Source organism: Phyllostomus hastatus, unplaced genomic scaffold (assembly GCF_019186645.2).
Source record: "Phyllostomus hastatus isolate PE091 unplaced genomic scaffold, TTU_PhHast_1.1 phas_contig_254, whole genome shotgun sequence".
Lineage (NCBI taxonomy): Eukaryota > Metazoa > Chordata > Mammalia > Chiroptera > Phyllostomidae > Phyllostomus > Phyllostomus hastatus.
Window position 1 is genome coordinate 20,614,057 of NW_025333810.1, and position 16,076 is coordinate 20,630,132.

Consider the following 16,076-nt stretch of genomic DNA (forward strand, 5'->3'; position numbering starts at 1 on the left):
TGAAAATAACTATAATTTAACTGTATATAACCACATATAGTATGAATCAATGTTGGCCATAGCTTGGGCTTCCCTGACAAAATACCACAGGCTGGGGGGCTTAAACAGACATTTATTTATTTCTTATAGTTCTGAAGTCAGAGATGAGGGTGCCGGCATGATTGGTCCTGGCGGGCAGATGGTTGCTTTGTTGCTGTATCTCATGCGGAGGCTGGGGGAAAGGTCAGGAAGCAGCAGGAGAGAGAGAAGGTAACAGAAGGAGAGAGCCCTCTGATTTCTTCTTATAAGGACACTAATCCCATCATGAGGTCCCCACCCTGATGACCTCATCTACATCTAGTAACTTTTCAGAGGCCCATCTCCTGATACTATCACATCAGACATCAGGGCTTCAACATATGAACTTGAGGAGGCAAGGAACACAAACATGACCCCACAGCATGTTGCAGTCTCCGGGTGGCAGGGTTAATGGATAATTTTTCTCTTTCATTGAGAATATAATATATAGAAAAAGATCTGTATATTAAGCAGAGTTAATGCTTAATACATGTCTTTTTCCCTTTCTTCTCTCCCATTCTTGTAGTATTGAAACTCACTTATCTGAATATTTTTCCACCCTTTTTCAACCTTTATCACACATGAGCTCCCGAAGGGAAAGAGATTTGATTACTCACCTTTGTCCTCCAGAGTTTGGCCCTGGGACCTACACATAAAACATGTGAATGGTTCCCATATGTTTGTTATTGAATAGCTGGGCATACCATGTTTTTTAGGAAAGAAAATGCTCTTGAACCACACAATTAATGCAAAGGAAAATTAAATTATGAGAGATTTTTAAATAAGTGTGGTTCAGAAACATTCTTTGGGAAGGAGTGAATTCTATTTTGCTTGCCTCAAATGGCCAAGGAAAATGCTATAAATTCTAAAACAGCCTACTTACCTTAAGGGTTATTACTACTAGACTCTTCCTTAAAATAGAAATACCAATGTCTGTGGTGACTATATTCGGAATCCTATTCATTCTTCTCCTTTTAAATAAAGCAGGACTTGGCCTTTCTACTTTCAGATGCGTTCTTATATATATTTTAATAATCATGTCACTGAAAATTTAGAAAAAATCTCTCATAATGACTTTCTTTGTGACTGCTTAACATGTAATGCTGAGTTTCAAATGATTTGATTCCAGTACTGATTTGTGGCTTTTAAAAAAGTAGTTTAATATCCACAAGGTAACTTTCAAATTACTCAGGTTCTTAATTAACCCTTAGTATACTAGGGAACAAGTCATCATCATTTACTGTCTGGATCCATCTTTTTTTTTTATTTTATTTTGAAGTAATTTTTTAAATAATATACATAAAAACAATGACATTATATTATGCCATTATTCTTATGTAAATTAAACTGTATTAGAAATTTTAATAAGAATTTAAACATAGCAAATCTTCTTGTATCAAGTAACAATTTTGGCCCATTAGCACTTTAAAAGATGGGAGAATACCATCACATATCCGTTTAGCAAATGTGAAAGCCTAAGTTCTTATCACCAAAGGTGTGATAGTCTTTGCTGTATGAGAATATCCTATTTCTTTTTTTGTCCTTAGAGATATGGTTTTCACTCCCTGATTCACAAATTTGAGGACATTCATCTGTTTCTAGGAAGTTGTTGTCCGAAGTCTCATAGTCTATTTCACTCACATGACTAATTCCACTGTCAACATTAGTGTCTAGAACAACACTGTCCATAGAAATACACTGCAAGACATACATGTAATTTTAAGTTTTCTAGTAGTCACATTGTAAATTTTAATAATATATTTTATTTAACCTATCAAAAATATTGTCATTTCAACTTGCAATCACTATATACAAATGTACTGAGGTATCTTACATTCTTATTTATTGTGCTAGGAAGTCTTCAAAATCTTGTGTATATTTTATATTTACAACACATTTCAATTCAAGCTCACCCCATTTCAAGCCCTGAAATGCCACCTGTGATTAGTGATGACTGCCTTGGACAGTGCTGGTCAAGAATGCTGCTCTTCACATTCATCTCCTGATTCGTGTCAGCATGGTAAAATACCCTCCTCTACCAATTTTCTTCTCTTTGGACATTACATATTGGAAAAAAGTTTAGTATTCACAGCTGTGTTTAATGAAAGCCAAAACTAGGTCATAAAAATGGTGTCTTCTCTTTTATACCTTGAAAGATGATGCAATACTTTTGGCAACACAATAAGAAAATGAAGAGTGATTATTAATTTTACTATTGTATTGCCTTCCTAGGCAATTTCACATTTTTTAACCTTTAAAGTCCTGGTTGAAAATAATTGATGAATAATGATAGAAAATAATTCCTGGACTGATTAAGTAACAATGTGTTTCATATATAGGGAAACTAAGATTACCAAGATTCCATAATACAGCTTAGATCTGAAAAAACTCCAATGGATCTGTATTGTATTTGTAAGACAGAATGAATTTTATTCTATTTTTAAAAAATAAATATATATTCCTTGGTTTTTTATAAGACCTCAAAGAAAGAATAAGAGCCATTGGAATATAGGTTTTTATGAATAGAATGACTTAAAAACAGGAACTCAAAACTACATTTGGGTCCAATGAACACCGGCGATATACTGGAGGTCAAATTGCATTAATTATACAGTATGTGGAGAAATTTTTCAGAGATATATTTTTAATGCTTTTTTTTTCTTTTCTGTAAGTTTCTGTCTCACATGACAGCTTTTCCCAAGCTTTCTTCTGAAAAGTTCCTTGGAAAACTTTTTCTTTTAGCCCTAGTTCATGCTCTTCTTCGTCTTCCTCATTCTCTCCCTTTTAATTTCAGAAGCCCAAAAGAATATATCTAGCAAGAAGGTCACAAGAAAAGAGAGAGAGTAGACCAAATAATTTTTGCTCTTATATTGTGCATAATGAATTACTTTTTTCCAACAAGGAGTAACCAGCCAAGATGTAGTTGCATAATGCCAAGACACCGGCATTTCTAAGAGTTCCAGGTCTTTATGATCAACTCTCTGGTTCTTTCCTAGAATGTGAGCTCTCAGAAGCTTTTATCAATGAAACATAAAACCCAGAGCTTATACAGAGGATGCTTTTTTAAAAAAGCTTACTTCTAAGGAGTAGGCATTTTCTTGCATTACCACATTTAATCACCACAGCAACCCTTACTGAGTTATCATTTCTCCCATTTTTAGAGGTGAGGAATTGAAGGCTCATAATAAATTACTTACTTAAACTTGCATGAACAGTAAGTAATAATAAGTCAGATTTACATTTAAATTCAATAGAACCCATTCTAGTTAGTATTAAGGGGAAATGAATTATTAAAGGATAATGGGTATTTCAGAGGCTCTCTAGGAGAATCAGAGAATCCAGCTTGGAGACTACACACAATTACCCTGCCAGATTCAGGTGAGGAACCAATTACTGCTGCCACTGGACATAAGCCCTCCATTATTTATTACTTCCCTGAAGATGAGATATCAGTTCTAAGTCTTCTGTCACCACAGCCTCTCAACCTGGTCAGATTCCATTCTATTTGGCACCTATTTCATATCACTCTTTTCCATTTTGAAGTCTCAGGCTGGTGTTTCTGGTGGAGACACATGCCTACAACTTGGCTGCAAAGGATGCTTGAGTGGGAGTTCTTGGCTTATATTTTGGGAAGATGGGAAATTCTCCAAACAGTGAAAGACACTGGACCATCAAAACAGCATGACAAATACCCACCAAAGAGAGCAAGGTGAATTAGATATAATAGTCTTCTTACTTCACAAGTGAGAAAGGTGAGGCCCGCGAATAGCAGACTCACCACGCCACCTCCTCTGATATTCCAGCCATGCCTCTTGGTGATATTTCGACTGGGAGACCTTAAAAGAAGTGGAAATTCACAGCAAAAGAGAGCTCTTCCATCTGTTCTCTGCTTACCTTATCATATTGGAATGTACTATGGAAATTGTTGCTAAACTTTTATCTGATCCAAAAGAATGCCTGACACATTTCTCCTTCAAATCTTGGTAAAGAAGGGAGTCTGTGCAGATGCCAGGCTGGGCGAGGCGGTGTGCGCTCATGGAAACAGTTTCTCATGGAACATCAGGTTCAGTTAAGGATTCCCTTGTCAGGTTTTGGGAACCACATCACTGGAGTACCGAAGTTCTTATCATTGCAGTTAAATTTCTTCGACTTAAAATGTTTTCTTATTTAGAGCCTAAATTTAACTGGCAGAAATTAAAAAAACAAACAAACAAAAAAAAACTTCAGTCCGAACACTGTTAATTATAAAACATTTGTTGCTGATTATACACAGTTTAGTAATGTTTTATTCACAAAGCTAAGTTGAAAAACCTCAGTTAATATGGGCAGTAAAGTTGTTTCCTTTTACTTATAGGCTGACCTGAAATTACAACTCATTCTTCCTACAGGCATGTACACTTCCTACAGCACTGGGAAACCAGGGGGAGGGGGAATGGCACTGATCAGCGTGCCCAAGTACTCAAAACCTAAACTTCTGTATGACGTGTGAGAAAACAAATAATCCTGACACCGAACACTCAACTATTCAAAGCACTATCTTTAAAAATAGGAAGAGTACTTACATTATTATATGCTGCAGAAGAAATAAGACTTTTTAAAGGATGTTTTCTTTATTAAAGGAACAAAAATCCTTTCTTTCAATAAGATTCTTTTGTTGTGTTTTTCCCTTATTATGTTTCATTTAATAGTACTTATTATTTCAATCTCCCTGTGTTCACTGTGTTCTCACAGCAATCCTGGGAAGTAAGTAAAGAGTAGTTGAATTGATTTTAATATTTATTAATTCCTTCTCTCTGTAATTTACCTGCTTTCTACATTTGTTTGATATTATTTTTTATTTTTAATGTAAAATACATATAACATAAAATTGACTATTTTAACCATTTTTAAGTGTGCAATTAAGTAGTATAAAGCATGTTCATATTTTTGTGAAACTGATCTCCATTTTCATTTGCAAAACTAAAACTCTGTACCTATTAAATGACAACTCCCTACTATCCCTTTTCTTTATTTTTTAAAGATATCAAATCTTTTCTTAATAAATTGAAATGCTTTGAACTGAATTAAAATAAGAGCTGGCCCATTCAGAGTTATGGGTAAGCCATTGTTTAAAGTTATTTATGAAGCTATCAAATGTCACATGGTCATTTCTCTTCAGCTTCCATGCCAACAATCCTTTTACAAGTTAAAATCTGAGTCAACAAGTCCCTTCTGATACTTTTTCCTTCTATTATTTTTTATCAGTGAAGCTATAGAAATGGAAGAGTAATTGTATCTTTTTTGAAAGACTGACCTTTGTAAACAGGTATTTTCTAGAAAAGTAGTATCTTGGAACCTTCTTAAAGCAACTTGACATTGAATACAGGTCCATCCTGAACTTGGTCCAGAGGAATTCAGGGACCATAGTTCTCGAAAGAGCTCCTGACAAAACATTCAATTCATAATTTAACAGATGATTTAGATAGACAGTCTCTAAACTTTTAGATTTCATAAAGCCATAAGAATGTTCATCCCCAAATAACTGGGGTCAGGCCTCATAAAACTATCAACTTTTCCACTTTGTCTAGGAAAAAAAACATGAAAACACAATAATTTCCATATACTATCACCACCATTTGTTTAAAAAAGTCCTCTTAACACCACAATATATAGAACTAAAATCTCAGAATAATGGACTGTCCTCTACATGGGGTAAATTTGGCTTCATGAAAACTTTACAATGTTCTTTTTAAATTCTTTGTCTTTTTCTTGCTAACTGGTGAAAATGTTATCATATTCAACACTGATCTATGGGCTGACAATTGGGGCCCACTAATATAATTAAACCCCTTTGTTTTTGTTTTTTTTTAATTTCAATGGAAACTTTATTTTTTATTTTTAAATATTTTATTGTTTATGCTATTACAGTTGTCCCATTTTCCCCTTTGCTCCCCTCCACCCAGTCCACCCCCACTTCCATAATCAGTAACCTCACCATTGTCCATGTCCAGGGGTCCTTCATACATGTTCTTTGACTAATTCCTTCACCTTCTTTCAATTAGTCCCCACATACCCGCCTCCCCTCTTATAGCTGTCAGTCTGTTCCATGATTCTATGCCTCTGGTTCTATTTTGCTCAATAGTTTATTTTTTTTTCATTAGATTCCTCTTATAAATGAGGACATATGGTATTTGTCTTTCCCTGACTGGCTTACTTCACTTAGCATAATAGTCTCTAATTCCATTCATGCTGTTGCAAAAGGTAGGAGTTCCTTCTTTCTGCTGCATAGTATTCCATTGTATAAATGTATCACAGTTGTTTTATTCACTCCTCTACAGATAGACACTTAGGATGCTTCCAAATCTTGGCTATTGTAAGTAGGGCTGTTATGAACATGGGGGTGCATAAATTCTTTTGAGCTGATGTTTCGGGATTCTTTGGGTATATTCCCAGCAGTGTAATTGCTGGGTCAAAAGGCAGTTCCATTTTTAGTTTTCTGAGGAAATTCCACACTGCTTTCCACAGTGGCTGCCCCAGTCTGCATTCCAACCAACAGTGCACTAGGGATCCCCTTTCTTCACATCCTCACCAGCACTTGTTGTTTGTTGATTTATTGATGATGGCCATTCTGACAGGTGTGAGATGATATCTCATTGTGGTTTTAATTTGCATTTCTGCATTGGCTAATGATGTTGAGCATCTTTTCATACGTCTATGGGCCCTCTGTATGTCCTCCTTGGAGAGGTGTCTATTCAGGTCCTTGGCCCACTTTTTAATTGGATTCTATGTCTTCCTGATGTTGAGTTGTGTAAGTTCTTTATATATTTTGGAGATTAAGCACTTTTCCAATGTATCATTGGAAAATATGTTCTCCCATATAGTTGGTTCCCTTTTCATTTTGAGGGTGATTTATGCTATGCAGAAGCTTTTCAATTTGATGTAGTCCCATTTATTTATTTTTTCCTTTATTTCCCTTGCCCTAGGAGATATATTGGCAAAAATACTGCTATGTAAAATATCTGAAATTGTATTGCCTATGTTTTCCTCTAGGATTTTAATGATATTATAACTTATATTTGACTTTTATCCATTTTAAGTTTATTCTGGTGTATGGTGTAAGATGGTGGTCTACTTTCATTTTTTTGCATGTACCAGCATTTCCCTAAAGATCAGGAACAAGATAGGGATGACAACTATCACCACTCTTACTCAAAATAGTACTGGAAGTCCTAGCCACAACAACCAGACAAGAAGAAGTAATAAAATATATCCAAATTGGAAAAGAGGAAATAAAGCTGTCATTATTCACAGATGACATGAAAACTCTACAGACTCCACCAAAAAACTGCTCTACCCAATAAATGAATTCGACAACACAGCAGTATACAAAGTCAGTATTCAGAAATTGGTTGCATTTTATACAGCATAATGACAATGTATAATGCATGTATTATATATACATAATAATGAATTATAGCAAGAGAAACTAAGAAAACAATCCCATTTACTATTCCAACAATAACAAAGACAACAAAAATAAAGTACCTAGGAATAAATTTAAACAAGGAGGTGAAACACCTATACTTGGAAAACTACAGGACACTTAAAAAAAAACTGAGGAAGCTACAAATAAGTGGAAGCAAATAACATGTTCATGGATCAGAAGAAGAATTAGCACCATTAAAATGTCCTCACTACCCAAAGCAATCTATAGATTGAGTGCAATTTCCATTAAAATACCAAAGGCATATTTCACAGATCTAGAAAAAATATTCCAAAAATTTATATGGAACCAAAAATGACTCTGAATAAGCTCAGGATCTTGAGAAAGAACAAAGTTGGAGGGATCACAGCACCCGATACCGAACTGTACTACAAGGCCACTGTAATCAAAACAATGTGGTACTGGCATAAGAACAGACACATAGATCAATGGAACAGAATAGAGAGCCCAGAAATAAACCTATGTCACTATGGTCAATTAATATTTGACAAAGGAGGCAAGAGCATACAATTGAGTAAAGACAGTCTCTTCAATAAATGGTGTTGGGAGAACTGGACTGGTACATGTAATTAAATCCATATGGCCTGAGGTTTCTTTCTCTTCCTTCCAGATTCCCTTTCTACCCTCCCCCTATGTTGCTCTTTTCCTGGGAAGCTGGTCTCTCTGTAATTGTCATTCAGGCTATCTTGCCCTCTGGTTTCTTGTTGGGTTCAGCCCAAGGGAGATACAGATGGAAGGGCGGAGGCTATTTATTCCACTGATTCATCTGCCACTACTGCCTGGACACAGGGTGGCAGGGGCTGTATTCCTCTATCCAAAGTCTCAGCTCATGGGGTAGCCCTCTCCACAAGCTCTCATTCTTGAACCTGTACCTCTTCCCTAACCTATTTTTGTTTAATTCTCACCTGAAAATATGTTTATTGATTTTAAAGAGAGAGGAAGGGAGAGAGGGAGAGTGAGGGAAAGACAGAGAGAGGGAGAGAGAGAGAGAGAGAGAGAGAGAGGGAGAGAGAGGGAGAGAGAGAGAGAGAGGGAAATGTTGACTGGTTGCCTCCTGAATGCACCCAGACCAGGGATCAAACATACCACCTAGGTATGTGCCCTGATAGGGAATTGAACTTCCAACCTTTTGGTGCATGGGACAATGCTCCAACTAACTGAGCCACCTGACCAGGACTCTTCCCTACCTTTTTAAGGTAAGGCAAATGGTAACTTTACTTTTAGGGGGTGCCTCACCATACTTTGTTGATGTCCTTAACTGTGTCCATACCTTCGTATATAGTTCCTTCGTTAAAATTCCCTCAATAGTTCCACTGGAATGGCCATGTTTCCCACTGGGATCTGACCAATATATTCATCATTTAAAGATGAAAAACTGAGGCCCCAAGAAATGAATCCTGAAAGTCACATAGCTCAAGTCAGACAGTCAGGATGTCCAGACCATGGCCTTCAAGATTACAGGGTCCTTAGTCAGCACTCATCCGTCACCCTCCCATGGCCATCTGCTGCATAGTCACATTGGTGGGCACTTCTTAGAACCCTCTTTCTACTGAGCTTTGACAATAGTTGTATTCAATAGTTTGTTCAAGTTTGGAACTAAAACGATATTTTATTAGGTGACTCCTGAGGCAACCTCAAATACAGAGGATACTGTTTTCACAAGAATTCATTGAAATCAGGAAAACTAAGTTTTAAATTGTTGCCTAAATAGAAATGGAAAATTTAGCCTAAGAAACTACTGCAATGTTGAGTCAAGAAGGGCGTGAGAGTCATAAAATTTCCACTCTAAAATGAACTCTGACCACCAAAGACAGGGGCGAGGATGATGAGAGCTGCCCAGGGTCAGGGGCTGAGCTAGGGCTTTGGGGAGAGACTTTAACCTGTGTGAGAAATGCAAACAGGTTGTAGAAGGGTAAAAAATGTTAGAGCCTTCAGAGGCTGTCAAGAAAGGGGAAAGAGCAATAGACAGCAGCAGTAAATAGACAACTCATCAAGGAGAAAACTTGACTATGGAAAGCATGTTTTATCTGGCGAAACATTACTGCATTACTGAGCAGGGGCTCATGCTGGAACCCTGGGCGTCTGAAGCTTCAGACTGTTAGAAACATTTCATTGTACTAAACTGGCCCATGTCAAAAGGCTCTTCCGTAAAGATTAAATTTTCTATAACCACATCTTTAGTTAGCAATCTTGCTTTTAAATAAATGCACATATTTAACATATTAACTTTGTTCTGACTGCACGCTTGGCTGAATTTCCCAAAGCTGTTGTTTGATCATTTGCTGTTACAAAAATGTCTCCATGGGGAATTTCTTTTACTAGGGTTTAAAAATAAGCTAGGAAGTTTTAAGATTAAGTGATTCTCTTTAAAGAGGGGAGTTAGTATGATGGAATTATTAATAACAACATTAATTGGACACTTCACCTGTCGAAGCAGGCACCTGCTTTACCTCATTTAATCCTCACAACAGGTCTGTCATCATCACTCAGCTTCACGGTCATCTCCTTGCTGCCCTCTGCACTATCTTGCACCCAGCCCGGCAAGCAGAATTTCTCTAAGGCTCCCATCCCTGTAAGTGTTCCAGGCTGGATGCATGGAAAATATTGCTCAAAGAAGTCACTGGTGCAGCCTCTCAGAATGATTGCTGTTTCTGGTGCAACCACCTTTCTGACTGCGGACAGAGTCTTTCTGGAAGCAACAACTATTTTCTGAGCTCCTAGTAAATGTTCAGGGCAGTGCTGCCTGCCCCCGCCTCCCCCCCCCCCCCGACACAGGGGCTTTTCTAAGTACTGCACGTGGATTCTGAGGTGGGTGGAGGATTCGGATCAATCAGACCTTGAACCAGTCCAAAAGGGTGGAAGGGGTTTGTATGTCTGAGAAAGAAGAGCAAGGTCATTGTAAGACAAACAAATACTGACTTAACAGCGAGAAAGGGGACTTGATGTTGGGAGGTAAACACAGTGCAACAGACAAGTAATGTATTTATAGACTGTGCACTTGGAACCTATATAATTTTGTTAACCAATGTCACCACAATAAATTTAATTTTAAAAGAAAAGAGACAATGAAAAGAGATTTACATGAGTTAGAGAAATCAATGAAAATTAAATTAGAAAAAAAGGGAGATTTTCCTCCAGATTCTCAAATGAGGAACCTCTGTGGTCAAAAGATAACCTACTCTTACAATTTTGTATAGGATTGGTCAATTTGGAAACTGTCGTCTTTGATACACATACATAATAGTTTAGTGCATTTACCAGAATCAAAGAGTTTATTGAATATTTTACTCTGTAGAATTCTTTTAGTTTGATCGTCATGATCAATTTAGTACATGTACCTGGATTACCAGCTTGATATTTAGGTATAAAATTTTAAGACAAAGAGTAGAATTTAAAAACTAAAAGTTCCATTGAATTGCTGGAATTTACTGTTTGAAAAATCTACAGACACAGGTTAAACCTCAAACACCTGTACACATCATATAATTTCAATATGTGATGTCATATAACTGACTTTTTAGAAGTATAATTCATTCATCAGTTACTTTAATCATCAAGACAGATTTATGTTCATGATAAACATAAATTGCTTCCTGGAGGGTGTGTCCACATGCACCTGAATCAGAATGCACTTAATGGTGTGAGTCCCACCCTCCTGCTCCTCCACCATCGTCGCATCCTGCAAAACCGTGACGTGACAATGACCATGCCTAACTTTTTATTAAGGATCCTTGAAACCACACCTCTGCCTCCAAAACTCCTAACCCCACATGGTTGCTTATTTCTGAAATCATTCTCAATTATCCTGAAACAAAGGATTTTATCCCTTTGTTTGGCTAATGGGAGTTGCCGGCTGTTAAAAAGCACCTGTGTTTGTATAAGCCCTTTTACCTCGGTGAAGATGCACTTATGGCCCTTGCCCTTAAGGGAGTGGGGAAACAATAAGGTAAGTCGGAGAGGGGAGAGTGATAGCTTGCAGTTGGGGTAATGAAGACAGACTGCATTCTTCACGGTTTGCTCAGGACTCTCTGTTCTATAACACGTGACAACTTCTTAAATCTACCTGTACGAAAGTCCTATGTTATTTAATAACAGTCTTCAGTCAAGCGTGTTTCTTTTAGCTTTACATGCAATGGCTTGTCTTACTGGGAATGGTTGTCTTTGGCTGGGCAAATCTGAGGTGCTTGGAGACAAAACACCTAGAGAAATGGATTAGCTGATCTTGCTTGGTCTGCTCACAAAAATTTTTAAAACTTCCTCTTAAGATCCAACATTATACAACAAGATCCTTCCTGGAAACAGCTACATTAGGGATTCCCAATCTTTTGGGACTAGTTTGGCCTCTTGACAATTTTCCCTTCCTGCATAAAACGTTTTACAGGATGAATTATCTGTAAGTGTAAATACACAAGACTTTGTTTTGAGGCTCGTTGTATTTTTTTCAATTTGTTTTTGACTGATTCTTAAAAATTATTGGAATCATCATGGCATGCTGAGGATCATTGGTTCATCCCAAGCGTCAGCACGTTAGCCCAAGATGTTCATGCCCCAAAAGCCAACTTTTGGGGGAGATAATGCAGCCACTGCTGACCTACTAGCCAGGCTATTTTGGAGCCCTAGCAACATTTCTTTGCCCCTCATCCCGTGAGTTCCATTTATAACAGAAGCCCATGTCAAAGCCCATTAGAGGGTCAGAGTACTATGTGACAATTGTAAGAACTGAAGGAATGCTTTATTTTTATGGCTGGTTCTATTGGCCAGCAGATGGCTCTATTGTATAACCAGGAAATGCGCATGTATGAAATCAGTGGGCTCCTAAACCAAAGTGAAAACAACAGAGTAGCAGGTTTTTCTTTTTGACTTTTCATATTGTTGTGTAATTTTAATTAATCATCTCAATAACCAAGGAGTAGTCAGGAAGCCCTCCAGCCTCAGTAGGGCCTGTGACTGAGATCTCTGTACCAACTGTGCATACTCGTCTGCTTTCAGATGAGAAAAAAAGCAACTTTGGAACAATTTGGAGGGGCAGAGTCTACACATCTGCTGATTTGAGTCACATTAGCTGCGCTCTGGGGAAGGGTGATCTGGTTCTAAACCATCTCATTTCTTTGTTTTAATGCAGGGGTGTCAAACTCATTTTCACTGGGGGCCACATCAGCCTCACGGTTATCTTCAAAGGGCCGAAATAATTTTAGGACTGTATAAATGTAACTACCCCTTAACTGTTAAGGAGTTGAAATTACATTCGGCCCTTTGAAGGCAACTGCGAGGCTGATGTGGCCCCTGCTGAAAATGGGTTTGACACCTCTGCTTTAATGGAACTTGTGATAAGAAAGTGACAGAGGAAACGAGTGTCTCTGAATTCAGGCGACTGTTCCTCAAGAGAGGTAAATGTTAAAAATGTAGGCGGTCTTGGTGACATCTCTTATTAGGAATGTGAAATTTTGGCCTTACCCTTTTGAAGGAAAGTTTCCTTTGTCTGAAGAATAAAAGTTTCAGACTGACCTAATTCCAACATGGGTGATTTTATTTTAACGTTTTAAAGCTATTCTTTATCATAATTTAATATGCACTTTTACCCTTCTTTTAGAAGCTAAATGTTAAATAGGACTGTTGTTTTTGTAATGTTTCACTGTCTTATTACTGTGTTCAAGAAAAAAGAGATGGTATGTATGAGTTTATTCAGCCTATCCTTAGTCCATAAAGTTGTTTGAGCTGTGCTCAGTACACTATCCATGTCAAAAAGTGATACTTATTTTTTTTAAAGAAAGAGTCCCTGGAAACTGGACAGACGACGTGTATTTTGGCACATCTGGAGGCCTTGGAAATGTGCCTGAAGGAAGTGGAAGAAAAGGCTAAAGCCTTATCTAAGCAGGTAATACCCATCACGGTAATGGAAAGATGGGTTCCTCTGTGTCCAGTTTTGCAAGTATAAATCTAAACACGTGTTTTAACCTCTGTGATTATTCACACACACACACTCGCATACACGCACATGTGTACATACACTATTTCATTCATTTCAGAGATATAACAATGATTACTTTAATCTGTATGGACCTTTTCAGCCTTTACAACTCCTTTTATATTTATATTTTGGTTTTCATTCACTGAAGCCCATGAGTTAGGCCAGCCATCTTTAGTCAAGTGGTTTTCCTGAATAAGTGAAAAAAATATTTACATGAGAAACAGATAAGCCCAAAGGTTAAATAAAACCTATAGGAGCCACACAGAAGTAATTTTCTCAGATTATTTGAGGAAAGAGAGTTTTCCAAATATTGACTTCCCTCTTGCTCTTTAGAAACTCACAGAAACAAAGCAGGTCCTGGGTGGACCTCAGCCCAAACTGGGCAGCCTGACATCCTACAGGAGATTGGCCTGCACAGCAGGTCTCTGATTTCAGGGGCAGTGAGTGGGGGTGTCAGCAAAACTCAGCGCAGAGGCTGGACTATTTCCCAACCGGATTACACTTTGCAAACAGCACAGTGTGCTGTGCAAACTCTACTCTTACTATTGTCCTTTGCCCCTGCGCAGGGGCGTTTGCCCCAGAGAGCAAAGCTGCTCAAGTCTGAGTCTTCTGGCAGTAACCCCACTGCTCACTCTTGGTGTCAGTCAGTGGAGGAAAACAGGTATCAGAAACCATGAGATGTTATAAACCTCTATTGATTTATCATGGATTGGTACATTTTGATGACATATTTTTAGAAACTTTTGAAAAACAATTTTGAGGTTTTTTTTTTTCATAACAAATTTCTGCCCAGCAAAATTTGATTGCATCCAAATTTTATTAATTTTTGCAGAGTCCTGGCTGCTGTGGCCCCATGGATTGAGCACAAGCCTGCAGACCAAAAGGTTGCTGGTTCAATTCCCAGTCAGGGCACATGCCTGGGTTGTGGGCCAGGTCCCCAGTTATAGGTGTGTGAGAGGCAACCAATTGATTTTTCTCTCCCTCTCTTTCTCCTCTCTCTAAAAATAAATATTTTTAAAAAAGAATTTGTTGCAAAAACTGGGGTGGGGGGGCAGATGCTTATGTTATGAGAAAAATAAGTTTAATTAACATGTAAGGTAGTAACATACACAAAAATGGCCTCTATTTCTTTTTCAGTTTACCAAAAGAGTGCATGTCTTGCTTTGGAGTATGTTTATTGTTTACTGACTAAATGTGGTCTCTGCAAAGGGCCTTGGGGGACTTACGTCATTTAATGAAAAGGTGTTGCTTTAGGCCCAGAGACATTTGGGAAAGTTTCCACACCAGCAGCACACCATAACCCTGGTTTACCAACTGGAATTTCCTCTGAAACAAATAAAAACAAGCCTTAAACTGTGGCAAAATTATGAAAACTACAACAATGAACATGAGGCACGATTTTTCCAAAGAAAAAAACTGAAGAATTTCATGACCTCCAAACCTGGAAGAAATTTCGAACATGCAACTAAAGGAGGACACCCTCATGGGCATTAGTTTTTGCACTAAGATACATGTTTATTTTGTAATGGAATGCCTTTTAATTATTTCTCATTTAAATCAGTAAAATTCAAGTCACTCATAAATATACTCATTCTTTTTTGGTCTTTATAAAACGTTTATCCAATACAAACAGTTTCTAATATTTAAGATTCTTAACTCAATGATCCCTTTATGTAACATCAAACAATTAGATCCATTTTTTTTTCAGTGTTTAGAAGATTAAATATATGAAATGGAAACTGGATTTTATTCAACTTCTTCACACCTACCATAAATAAGATGCTGGTTAGGTGCTTTGGGAAGAAAGATATATACACGGGGCTTCTCTACCCAAGTAGTTCACAATCAAAACAATCACTGAAAGATGTAAAGGGTAAAAATAGGTACTTGTAAGGCTTCCAGATAAACTGCCCAGTGTCATTAAGTTGCAGAATTTGTGTTATTTTCCTGAAGTATTGCCCTTGGAGTTGCGAGATGTGTATGACCAACTGGAGTCAACTGAAAGTTGACAATGGTTTGAGGAACAGGTGAGTATAATGTGTCAAAAAAGAAAAGCATATGACAGGCATTTTCAGTATTACATTTTTAATTAAAAGTTGAGTACTTCAATAGGTTTGGCTGTCTCCACTGTTACTGTTGAAATGGATATAATATAACATAAACACTGTTTCAGAGGATTTAACCCTAAAATTTTTGCTTTTTCCTATGTTTTAGTTTCATCTTATTCTTGAAAAGATAAAAACTGTAAGAACATCTACTCCCCTGCATTTTAAAATTCAGTAGATGTTCTAAAAATGGGGTGACAGAAGGATAATGAAAGGTAAGGGGAGCAGCTGACATTTCTTAAGATTAAGATACGAGAAGATTTCAGAATGAAACACCTGTCTCAAACAATCAAATGTTTGTCCACTGGGTGCCACTGTCTTCCTTACCAGGCTATGCCACTGACGGTTGCAGAAACAGAAATCATTTTTAGTATTTAAGACAATGACGTGTGTGTGTGTGTGTAAGAGAGAAATGAATATTTTGGCCTGTATGCATGTAGATATCTTAATGCATCTTTTAAAT

At 37.4% G+C, this 16,076-nt stretch overlaps 1 long non-coding RNA gene across 2 annotated transcripts; it reads right to left on the reverse strand.

The window, feature by feature from the left end:
• Positions 1–2,333: 2,333 nt before the first annotated feature.
• LOC123818130 lies at positions 2,334–10,187 on the reverse strand. Of its 2 annotated transcripts, none has more exons than XR_006785578.1 (4): positions 9,991–10,187; positions 5,351–5,478; positions 4,620–4,793; positions 2,334–4,241 (listed from the first exon to the last, which is right to left on the reverse strand). It is a non-coding gene; the product is annotated as an uncharacterized LOC123818130 (long non-coding RNA). The 2 variants fall into 2 exon arrangements; XR_006785579.1 differs by having other exon boundaries at positions 9,966–10,187.
• Between the last annotated feature and the right edge of the window lie 5,889 nt (positions 10,188–16,076).